Source organism: the organism of the source record quoted next, unplaced genomic scaffold (genome assembly GCF_019419815.1).
Source record: "Pyrus x bretschneideri cultivar Hongxiangsu unplaced genomic scaffold, Pyrus_bretschneideri_v1 Contig36, whole genome shotgun sequence".
In the NCBI taxonomy this organism is placed as follows: Eukaryota; Viridiplantae; Streptophyta; class Magnoliopsida; order Rosales; family Rosaceae; genus Pyrus; species Pyrus x bretschneideri.
This window is the reverse complement of record NW_025999679.1, coordinates 1,555,689-1,568,921: the sequence shown is the minus strand read 5'-3', so window position 1 is coordinate 1,568,921 and position 13,233 is coordinate 1,555,689.

The following is a 13,233-nucleotide window of genomic DNA, read 5'->3' as shown; positions in this document are numbered from 1 at the left end:
AAGCACCTATTAAGATAACGGATTGGTTCGGGTATACACGTGGGTAACATGATACACGATAAGCAAAATATTAATTTTATAACTCTAAAAAAAATACTATAATAATTATATATATTAATTTAACAATTTATACCCCTAAAAACTATAATAATTTTATATATATATATATATTAAATTAAATATTAAAAATTGGTGACCATTGAATCAGCTTAATATACATACCATTCAATTTCTTAAGTGTTATACGTACAAAATAAATAAATTTAAATCTACTTAATAAATATATATACACCATTGAACTTGATGGGATATGAATTCTACGAAACTAATTTCAACAATCCAACATTTAAACTTGTTTGTATATGCTTCGAGATCGCATCAACAAAAAATCGCAAAAAACAAACATTCAGAGATCAAGTAACGGGACAAAACTTTACAATGGTTATCAACGAAAAATCACAATTTAACGATTATTGTAACTCCTATTTTGATGATTTTTTACAGCTACACTCCTTGACCCTATATGAATACAAGGAATGAACTCAATCTTCAATTTAAAATATTTACACTAGTGGATACCACAAAATCTTATGTTATACTTAATGAAAGTATGAATAAACTCTTTAAGTGTTAATGAATCTATCGTTTTGATGGGATAAGCATTCTACGAAACTAATTTCAACAATCCAACCGTCAAACTTGTTTGTATATGCTTCAAGATTGCATACGCCAAAAATCGCACAAAACAAACATTCAAAGATCAAGTAACAGGACAAAACTTTTCAACGGTTATCAAAGAAAAATCACGATTTAACGGTTATTTTAACTCCGATTTTGATGAATTTTTATAGCTACACTCCTTGACCCTATATGAATACAATGAATGAACTCAATCTTCAATTTAAAATATTTACACTAGTGGATACCAGAAAATCTTATGTTATACTTAATGAAAGTATGAATAAACTCTTTAAGTGTTAGTGAATCTATCATTTTGATGGGATACGCATTCTACGAAACTAATTTCAACAATCCAACCGTCAAACTTGTTTTTATATGCTTCAAGATCGCATATGCCAAAAATCACACAAAACAAACATTCAAAGATCAAGTAACGTAACAAAACTTTTCGACGGTTGTCAAAGAAAAATCACGATTTAACGGTTATTTTAACTCCGATTTTGATGATTTTTTATAGCTACACTCCTTGACCCTATACGAATACAATGAATGAACGCAATCTTCAATTTAAAATATTTACACTAGTGGATACCACAAAATCTTATGTTATACTTAATGAAAGTATGAATTAGGGCTGGGTTCGGTTTTTTGCCAAAACCGAAACCGAACCGAAATTTCGGTTCAGTTAGGTTTGGTTCAATTTTTTTATGTTTTTTTTCGGTTCGGTTTCAGCCCGGTTCTGTTTTTTTTTTTTTTTTTTTTTTGGAAAAATGAAAACAAAATTGAAATCTAAAATTTTAACATCTCGAACACAATTATAACATAAGCATTCTAACACAATGAAAATAAAGGTAGTCCTGAATCCGAATCATGTTTCTCCGTATATTTCATTGTCGTGCTCTGTATGTTTCATTAGGATTTTAACAAAATTTATAGCTGACTTTAGCTAAGTTCCACAGTGTTGCTCTATTTGTTGACTTAATAGAGCAATCAACATAATATGACTCAGCACATACAGAAATTGGAAAGCATCAATAATTGACGTTCATTTTAACCAAGGAAAGCCAGAAGAGCATCAAAATATATACACATATATATATATATATATATATATCAGAACTATATAACTTGAAGAGGTAAATAATACATTTGATCTCTTTAGTACACTCACAAATTTATAAATAAAAAATATACAAAAACGTATACCGACAAATTTAGATACATGCACTGAAGAATATTATCAAGGGACTAAGTATCCAGCACCAGCAGCACTAAAATGAAGCATCCACCAGAATTACCGACGATCGGATTAACTGATATAACTACAGATTTCTCCACCAATACCAAAGGATCTATCAAAAACTTTCCGAATTGATGGGGTAAAAATATTACCAGCTTGATAGATTACCCCAAAAACAAAATGATAAGTCAAACATGATCAAATTGTTCGCAAATTAAGACAAAGAAACTACAAAAGTAGCTCCAAAATCCAACTGGGTAACAAGTAAGCAAAGTTCCCAACTCCAATTTAGCATGCAAATTCAACAAATGGACTTAAATATTGAAATTTTCTCTACTTACCTACTTCAAAACCCCAAATTAGCTTCAACTAATAGTGTTCAGAAATAGCATACCCAAAACAAATCGCAAAACCCATGAAATTATAGAACCCATGAAATTGAAAATAAAATCTGCAAAACCCATGAAATTAAGAACAAAATCTATAGAACATGAGAGAAATTACCTTGCAAAGGAAGGAAGTCATGGGTGGAGACTCGAAAAGGCGAGAGGAAGTCGCGGGTCACGGGGGTGAGAGACTGAGAGTGAGACGGCGAGTTGGCGACACTTGCAAATCGACGAGATGTGAGACGGGTCGCAGGTCGCTGGGAGTGGGAAGGAAGAAGACAAAGAGCGGCAGAGCTGGGAGAGTGGCTAGGGCTAAAGGGTTTTGTTGATTTCTCTAAAAAAATAAATTACAGGAGAGGGATAAAGGAATGAAAAATTGGAAAGGTGTGGCTGCTACAACTACTGGCTAGGGCTAAAAGGTTTTGTTGATTTCTCTAAAAAAATTAAAAAATTCTCCAAAATACTGGAGGCATGAGGGTTTGAACCCCATGCACTTTAGCTTGAAAAGCTTCAGTGAAACCAACTTGGCAACAGGTTCTGTCTTTTGTTATGATTGTATGACTAAACTATTTATAAATATTAAAATATATATATATATATATAGGTTCGGTTCAGCTTTCGAACCTCAGAAACCGAAACCGAACTGGTCAAATTCGGTTCGGTTCGGTTTTTTTTTTGTTCGGATTTTTTCGACCTCAGTCCTGTTCGATTTTCTTTTTTTTCGGTTTTCAGTTTTTTGAACCCACCCCTAGTATGAATAAACTCTTAAGTGTTAGTGAATTTATTGTTTTGATGGGATATGCATTTTACGAAACTAGTTTCAACGATCCAACCGTCAAACATGTTTGTATGTACTTCAAGAACACATAGCCAAAAATTGTAAACAACAAACATTCAGAGATCAAGTAACGGGACAAAACTTTTGAATAGTTATCAACAAAAAATCACGATTTAACGATTCTTTTAACTCCGATTTTGATGATTTTTTACAGTTACACTCCTTGACTCTATATGAATACAATGAATAAACTCGATCTTCAATTTAAAATATTTACACTAGTGGATACCACAAAATCTTATGTTATACTTAATGAAAGTATGAATCAACTCTCAAGTGTTAGTGAATCTATTATTTTGATGGCACACGCATTCTACGAAACTAGTTTCAATGATCCAACCGTCAAACATGTTTGTATATACTTCGAGATCGCATACACCAAAAATTGTAAAAAGCAAACATTCAGAGATCAAGTCATGGGACAAAACTTTTCGACGGTTATCAATGAAAAATCACGATTTAATGGTTATTTTAACTCCGATTTTGATGATTTTTACAGTTATACCCCTTGACCCTATATGAATACAATGAATAAACTCGATCTTCAATTTAAAATATTTACACTAGTGGATACCACAAAATCTTATGTTATACTTAATGAAAATATGAATAAACCCTTAAGTGTGAGTGAATCTATCGTTTTGATGGGATACGCATTCTACAAAATTAATTTCAACGATCCAACCGCCAAACATGTTTGTATATGCTTCGAGATCGCGTACGCTAAAACTCGCAAAAAACAAACATTCAGAGATCAAGTAACAGGACAAAACTTTTCAACGGTTATCAACAAAAAATCACGATTTAACGGTTATTTTAACTCTGATTTTGATGATTTTTTACAGCTACACTCCTTGACCCTATATGAATACAATGAATGAACTTGATCTTCAATTTAAAGTATTTACACTAGTGGATACCACAAAATCTTATGTTTTACTTAATGAAAGTATGAATAAACTTCTGAAGTGTTAGTGAATCTATTGTTTTGATGGGATATGTATTCTACGAAACTAATTTCAATGATTGAACCGTCAAACATGTTTGTATATACTTCAAGATCGCATACACCAAAAATTGTAAAAAACAAACATTCAGAGATCAAGTAACGGGACAAAACTTTTTTACGGTTATTAACGAAAAATCATGATTTAGCGGTTATTTTAACTCTGATTTTGATGATTTTTTACAGCTACACTCCTTGACCCTATATGAATACAATGAATGAACTCGATCTTCAATTTAAAATATTTACACTAGTGGATACCACAAAATGTTATGTTATACTTAATGAAAGTATGAATAAACTCTTAAGTATTAGTGAATCTATCGTTTTGATGGAATACGCATTCTACGAAACCAATTTCAACGATCCAACCGTCAAACTTGTTTGTATATGCTTCGAGATCGCATATGCTAAAACTCGCAAAAAACAAACATTCAGAGATCAAGTAACGAGACAAAACTTTTCGACGGTTATCAACAGAAAATCACGGTTTAACGGTTTTTTTAACTCCGATTTTGATGATTTTTTACAGCTACACTCTTTGACCCTATATGAATACAATGAATGGACTCGATCTTCAATTTAAAATATTTGCACTACTGGATACTTCAAAATCTTATGTTATACTTAATGAAAGTATGAATAAACTCTTAAGTGTTAGTGAATCTATTGTTTTGATGGGATACGCATTCTACAAAACTAGTTTCAACGATGCAACCGTCAAACATGTTTGTATATACTTCGAGATCGCATACGCCAAAAATTGTAAAAGACAAACATTCAGAGATCAAGTAACGGGACAAAACTTTTCGACGGTTATCAACAAAAAATCATGGTTTAACGGTTATTTTAACTCTGATTTTGATAATTTTTTTCAGCTACACTCCTTGACCCTATACGAATACAATGTATGAACTCGATCTTCAATTTAAAATATTTACACTAGTGGATACCACAAAATCTTATGTTATACTTAATGAAAGTATGAATAAATTCTTAAGTGTTAGTGAATCTATTATTTTGATGGGATACGCATTCTACGAAGCTAGTTTCAACGATCCAACCGTCAAACATGTTTATATATACTTCGAGATCGCATACGCAAAAAATTGCAAAAAAAAAAACATTCAGAGAACGAGTAACGAGACAAAACTTTTCGTTGGTTAACAACAAAAAATCAGGATTTAATATTTTAAGTTCGATTTTGATGATTTTTTACAGCTACACTCCTTGACCCTATATGAATACAATGAATGAATTTGATCTTCAATTAAAATATTTACACTAGTGGATACCACAAAATCTTATGTTATACTTAATGAAAGTATAAATAAACTCTAAGTGTTAGTGAATCTATCGTTTTGATGAGATATGGATTCTACGTAACTAATTTTAACAATCTAACTGTTAAAGTTGTTTGTATATGCTTCAAGATCGCATATGCCAAAAATCGCAAAAAACAAACATTCAGAGGTCAAGTAACGGGACAAAACTTTTTGACGGTTATCAACGAAAAATCACGATTTAGCAGTTATTTTAACTCTGATTTTGATGATTTTTTCCAGCTACACTCCTTGACCCTATATGAATACAATGAATGAATTCAATCTTCAATTTAAAATATTTACACTAGTAGATACCACAAAATCTTATGTCATGATGATCGATAAAAATTGAGGATTTTGTAAAAGGAATAACATGCAAGCTTTTAGTTCCATTGGCAAGGTTTAAACTTTTGAGAAAGGCTTCACAACCTTGAAAACAAAAATTTTTTCATTTTGCATATGGTTGCACATTTAATATTTTGTAATAGACTAGTAGTGTTAGATGTTTGTTTATTAGGCTTTTATTATCGTGTGTAGATGTAGTACTTAAACGACATGTGTTTTAATGTTTTGAGGTAATATTTATGTGACAATGTGTGGTATGTGCAAATTTAAGAAAAAAAAAATTTCTTAACGGGTCATAACGGGTGTGACACAACATGACCCGTTAAAATAACTGGTGTTACAAGAAAACAACAAACACGACCCGTTTGCCAGGCCTAGTGGAAGACATACTTTTGTCTTTGTTTTTTTTTTTTTTTGGGGGGGGGGGGTGTTGGATATATGCTTTTGTCATTAGTGTGCAAAATACATTATATTTTTTCTTTTGTGAATGGTTAATGTAAATTATCTCCCTTTTGCTTCAATTTGCTTTGTACACTGGAATTAGATGCCAACTCACAAGAGAAACAAGTGCATGTCATAACTCACCCAGAAAGAACACATGTATACAGTATACCTAAGTCATGCTAGATGTCCATGGAATAGGATGTAATTTGAATTGAAATGATGAATTTGACTCATCCACGTGATAGTCACATGAGTTTATTTAACAGAACACTAACGGATGTTTGGATTTGGACCTCAATTGCTAACAAGGCTCACCATGGGGGTTTAATTCATAACTTTTTCACCACAAGGGTCACATTGAAAGTGCCATGTCACCATAGGGACCAAGAAAAATTTTTGGCCTACTATACATCTTGGATGGCGTCCTAGGTGGACAGCCACATCATTTAGAATAAATTAAAAATTTTAGTTAATTAAAAAGAATTAAAAAAAAAAAGAACCAAAAAGAAAGAAGAACAGCGAAAACCCTAAAACCCTCAGAACCTAAGGTACGTTTGTCATTGTCTGCTCCTCCCATCCTCCTTCCTTCATCTACCTTCTCACAACCATTGTCTTTCCCACAAACCTTTCAATTAACGGTTGTAGCGACACCAAAATTGTGTAGGAGTGTTTTTACTTCGATAAAACCAATTGTAGAAATTTTTGGATGAAACAAGCAAAAAACTAGTCTACAACAATAGGGAGCAAATGACAAAAAAGGGGATACATACCAATTTAAGGATTTATGAAAAATAAATGACAAATGCTTGTCAATAATCAAAACAAGGAGTATGGAGCGCTGATGAATCCTTTATGGGGAGGACAGTGACTGTGAAAGGGTGGGAAATTGGGTTTCTTGTTCCTCGCTAGATTTTAGGGTTTGTTCTCTTCCTTTATTCTTTTTAACTCTATTACTTAAATAAAAAATTAGTGTTATAAACTTCTTATTTAAGTGTGATTGTGTAAATCCTAAATTAGATTTGATTCTAGTTATTCTTCCCTATTAGGACTTGTATTCCTGGGAGGAGAATGATTTCTTCTCTCTTATTACATAAGGGCACTGCGTAAGGGAATAACACATCTCTACACAACCCTACAAACATCTCTCTCTATATTTTCTCTGTGCTGCCGGCCCCCTCTCCTTGTTAGTTAAATATAGGTCACAACATGTTATTAGCACGCTTCTTACCGCTGCGCTTAGGAATTTGACATGGAAGTTTTCTGCACAAACCAGTTCACCGATATCATCACGCAATCAAGTTCTTTCAAAACAACGATTTTTATCTCGATATTTTTGCAGCCCTGATAACATGAACATTCACCATAATTCATGACTCAACTTTACGTTTATCGAATTTTAGATTTTGCATGAATTGTGTGTGCCTTATATCCATAATTGTTGAATTATGTGAATTTGATATTTCCATGAATTGCATCAAATATATATATATATATATATATCCATGCATTAAATTATTTGAAGACATATGCATTGAACTAATTGAAGAAAAATTAAAACATAATTCTTCTAGGGTTCTTTAAATCCAGGACCTGAGCCAACCCCGTAGAGCTTGAAGGTCTACCCCCGTGAACGAACCAAAACGACTGCCATCCCTAGCATCGTCCCGAAACCCAAAAAACTGCACCTTGCCGTCTTCTTTTCTGGGCAACCATGACCTGAAGTCGTGTTCTTGGGCTACTTTCATCGTCTTGGATGACAATTGAATGGAATTCCAAAAGAATTCCTTCGAAATTTTTTTCAAATCTTTGGTTCTAAATCCCTTGATCAAGTCTAGACCAAAACCAGAAGCTCATATTGGGCTGGCCTGCTCGGCCCGTGAAAAAAAAGAAGAAATTTTCTTTTAACTGAGCTTGCCTGAAGCAGCCTAACACCATGGCTCGGCCCAACACGTGACACCAGCTCGAGGGCTATGGTGTCCCACATGCACGTGTTGCACTAGATCCTAGCCCTATGCTGGTGCATCTGTGTTCCCACATGGGCCTCTATTTTGGACCTATTTTTGCAGCCCATTTGTTGCTACTGGGCTCGCAGCCCAATTCCTTTTGACTTGATCAGCCTATGTCCACCACATCCCACTTTTGGGTCTGGGCTATATGGCACAAATTTGCTCAACCCGCACGTGGGTTTTGGCTCATATTTTTGGGCCCCCAAGCGTAATTGTTTATTTTTTTTAGACAATTTGGGTTTTATAATTTTTTCACTCACACTTTAATTTTGGCCAAAAGTCCAAATAATTAAATATCTATTTGGGTTTTATAATTTTAGACTTGAATATCTATTTGCATATTTTCTTGTTGCATATATTTGTATATATATTTGTGTTTTTCTGTAGGAACATATGAACTTGAAGTTCATAATTTTTTTTTTTGGAAACCTGAAGTTTCTAGAAACATGCCTTGTTTGAAAACCTAAATGTTTGATGCGAAAATTAACTTAACACACAAATTAAACCCTCTTTTGACAATTGTAGTAGATATGTAAGTAGGGATCGTTCTTAAACCAGGGATTAGGAGGGATTGCTAAACACTTTAAACTAACTCAAATAGATAAAACTAAGCTTTAAAACACTTAACTCAACTTAAAAGACTCAAAACAAGTTCACAAGACTCAAACTAAGCTAAAAACACTCAAAACTGCCTAAAAACACAAACTGGGCAAATTTGACTCTAAACACAATTTTGGACGAATTTTGGTTTTAACTTGACTCAAAACACAATCTAAAACAGATTTTAACTAGTTAGACACTCTAAAATAAATGGGGAATTGGTTTTGGGCGAAAATAAAGTAAACAAAACAGAAATTAAAACTAGGCAGATTTGCACGAATTTGGTGGAAATAAATGGATGATGGGCTAACTAGGAGGTCTTTCTCCACACATGACATACTTGCATACAAAACAATCTCCAGTTGCTTTTTCAATTAACCATGAACCTCAACACCCCAAGTTAATTAGGTACGCTTAAATTAACCCTTAGATTTTCCTTAAGTTATTGAATTGAATGGAATTAGCGCATTGCAATCAAATTATTCCTCAAAAGTTCTCTACATGAAAGCGCATAATAGAGAAACAATCAAAGATCATTAATTTCTATGAAAATCATAAGTGTTGACGAGGCGTTCGTAACTATGAGAGTGCATGATACTTATGCCAAGAATTTACTTAACATGATTGTGACTAACAACCTTTACTACTTATGAATATAAGTTCACAACGATTAGGTGAAGCTTCCTTATATCCTAGCATCAGATTTATGCATGCAAATTAAGTGTGCACTCTCAACCCACATACACAAACAGGTCTTAATTCAAATAGGCAAGTAAATTGAATTCACAAATCATAAAATCACAACTGGAAGTAATCAAATCATAATGCAAATATAGCCATGGTTTTGAAATTCCCCCTAGCTAAGAAGGGATTAGTTCCTCATACTCACAAAGCAAAGATTCTTGAATTTAAACATTGAAAAACACAAGAAAGATTACACCTAAAACGTTCCAGCAACTTCAAGTCGAATGGCATGCACGTCTAGGGCTCTCCTCCTTCTTCCTTGTTGCGACACAAGGTGTGGGTGGTGGTTTTGGGGTTTTGAATGGTGTCTTCTTGCTTAGGATGATGAATAATGGCTGATTAGGGTGGAAGGGTGCCGCAGGTTGTAGATGGAGGTGTATGGAGTGAATGAATGATGGAGAATTAAGGTGGAAGGTTACGGCAAGGATTTTCTGAATGGCATAAGGGGTTCATCCGAATTTGTGGTTGAAAATATGTATATATAGTTCGGCCAACCCTAGGGTTAATTAGATTAGGGTTACAACTTAGCAGATTTTATGGATTAGGGTCCTAGGGTTCAGCACAAGTAACTTAAATCCACTTAGGAAAGGGTTTGGCTCAATTAATTTCAGAAAAGGATTTGTATAACCCAAATCCACAAGGAATAAGGCCTAACAAATCAAAATCCAAAAGGAAAAAGGTTTAGGAAATTCGTCCAAAATTGGGCCTTCTAGAAACTAGGTGTTTTAGGGCTGATTTTGGGTTATCTAGAAGAGATAAAAGGGGGAAGGGTGCGGCACCCTTTTAGGGTCAGATAAGGCTTCTAGAAATCATGTTTTTAGGTCCACTTGCAGCTAGGATTAAGGTGGAACAAGATTAGGATAGAATAAGATAGGATAAGGTTTGGATAAGATAAGGTTGTTAGGATAAGTTTCCATATTTCTTGCTTTTTCCTTATCTTTTTTGTCTTGAACTTTCCTTTTCTAATTTGTAGCATGTTCCTAGCCTCTTTTGACTCCAAATTCGTCCATCCACCTTGCTCATATACAAGCTATCCATTTAGTGCCCAAAACTGCTCCAAAATGAACCAAAATGCACTTTCTTGGTACTTTAACCCTTTGGACCTACAAACACACGAAAATGACTTGAAATGCTACATTACTAAGAAATAACAACACAAATGCACAAGATCAACTAACTAAGTTGCATAAATATGCTCCTATCAATGTTCTACTCCTATGTGAATGGATTGATCTCCATTAAACTAACCACATCTTGTCCATTTATTTTATGATAAGAACATGTCGAATTTGAACAAACTCGACTTCATTGCTTTGGAAGTCTCTGGAAGAAACTACCTTAAGTGGGTCCAAGATCTGAAACTCTACCTCATTGCAAAGAATTTGCATCCCACCATTGAAGATGAGATAGACAACCCGGTTGGTGAACTTGAGAAAGCCACTGCCATGATCTTCATCCGAAGGCACATTCATGATGCACTACAAACCAAGCACCTTGCTGAGGAAGATCCACGAGCATTCTAGATCAGTTTTGCTGATCGTTTTGATCACCAAAAGGACATCTTCTTGCCTGAAGTAAGACATGATTGGCAGCATTTGTGCTTCCAAGACTTTAAGTCTGTGAATGAATATAATTCTGAAGTTTGTCGAATCCGATCATTTCTCAAGTTTTGTAACGATAACTTGATTGAAGAGGATCTCCTAGAGAAGACCTATTCAACCTTGTCTGTTGCCAATATTTTCTTATAGCAACAATATAGGGCTCAGAAGTTTACTAAGTTTTAGGATTTGAACTCAGTTTTACTTCTCGCTGAAAAGCATAATTTATTGTTGATGAAAAATCATCTAGCTCAACCTATTGGGCCACAGCTGTGCCTAAAACACATTATAGCATAAACCAACACCCAAAACAGTAACATAGGCGTGGTAAGGGTGGCCAAAAGCCACTTTGTCAAGGTCAATAGAGCCAAGGCCCATCTAAGGGAGAATATCGAGCCCAGAAGTGCCCTAACCTCGCTCCCAAGGCCCAAACTTCAAGAATAAGGCCAAAGCAACTGAAACCATGGATGTGGACATGTGTTATCGCTGTAGTTCAAAGGACCATTGGTCCTACATTTGCCGTGCTCCCCAGAAGGTTGTAGTTGAATATCATTCTCATCGTAAGAAGTTTGAATCAAACTTTGTGCAAATGGAGTACCAAGATAGAGGTTTTTGACCTTCAGGAGGATACCACCCCTATGGAATATTAGAATCTTAGACATGAACTATTTTTAGTTGAATTTAGAACCCTGGGGGCTGAATTCCACCTAGTGGCCAAACTCCTTCTTGTTTTTTGGTTTAATTTTGAACAATTTCCTTTATGTTTGGATTATTGTTGGTGATTTGTTTTTGGATATTAATTTTTTATTAATTACCATCCTCAAATAGTTAAATTATTTTGAATGGATATCTGTTTTTAGAACTTTTATCCATGTGACCAATTCAAATTAATTGTTATTTCTAGGTATGACTAGTGGGAAAGTTAGTTGTCTAGCAGATAGTGCAACCATGCACACTGTTTTACGTGAACGTATCTATTTCACTAACTTCATACCTAAGAATGCACCTCTGACAACCCCCTCAAGACCATCCAACCTGATCGAAGGATACGGCAAGGCATGTATAATGTTGTCCAATGGTACAATTTTGACCATTGATGAGACACTCTATTCTCCGTGTTCCGATAGAACGTTGTTGAGTTTCAAGGACATTAGAGATAATAATTACCATGCTAAAACCTATGTAGAAAAGGGAGTTGAATTTCTGTGCATAACTTCCTACAAATATGGCCAAAAGTGTATTTTAGAGAAGATGGAGCGTATCCTAAGTGGTCTGTATACTATGACCATATACCCTATAGAAAGCCGCTGTATGGCCAACCCTACTTCTAGGACCAGTGCATGAAATTACACTTTGGCATGATCATTTGGGATACCTCGGACGAACAGCGATGCACCGTATCCTCAAATCATCACACGGGCATCCACTAACCCAAAGTTAGGTATGATTCAAGGAATTGCATGTTAAACCTACTTCATGGGAAAGCTTATTATTAAGCCTTCTTATGAGAAGTTTCGCTCGAATCTTCCTATTTTTCTACAAAGGATTCAGGAGGACATTTGTGGACCGATTCACACTCCATACGAACTATTTAGATATTTTATGGTTTTGGTTGACACTTCCACATGTTGGTCACACGTGTGCTTGTTGTCCATAAAAAGTGATTGTACTCTCCAAACTATTAACTCAGGTTATCAAGCTCAAGGATCACCACCCTTATTATCTAATCAAATCTATTCGATTGGATAATGCTGGAGAATTCACATCTAAAACTTTTGATGACTATTGCATGTCAATTGGGGTTGAAGTGGAACATCCAGTACCCCATGTTCACACCCAAAATAGCCTGGCAGAGGTATTCATTAAGCGCTTACAAATGATTGCTCGATTGTTAGTCATATGTACCAAGCTCCCAAATGCTACTTGGGGCCATGCAATATTGCACACAGCCATGTTAGTCCCCATGAAGCCTGTTGTGACCCAACCATATAATACCCTTTAGTTGGTTACTAGATACGAA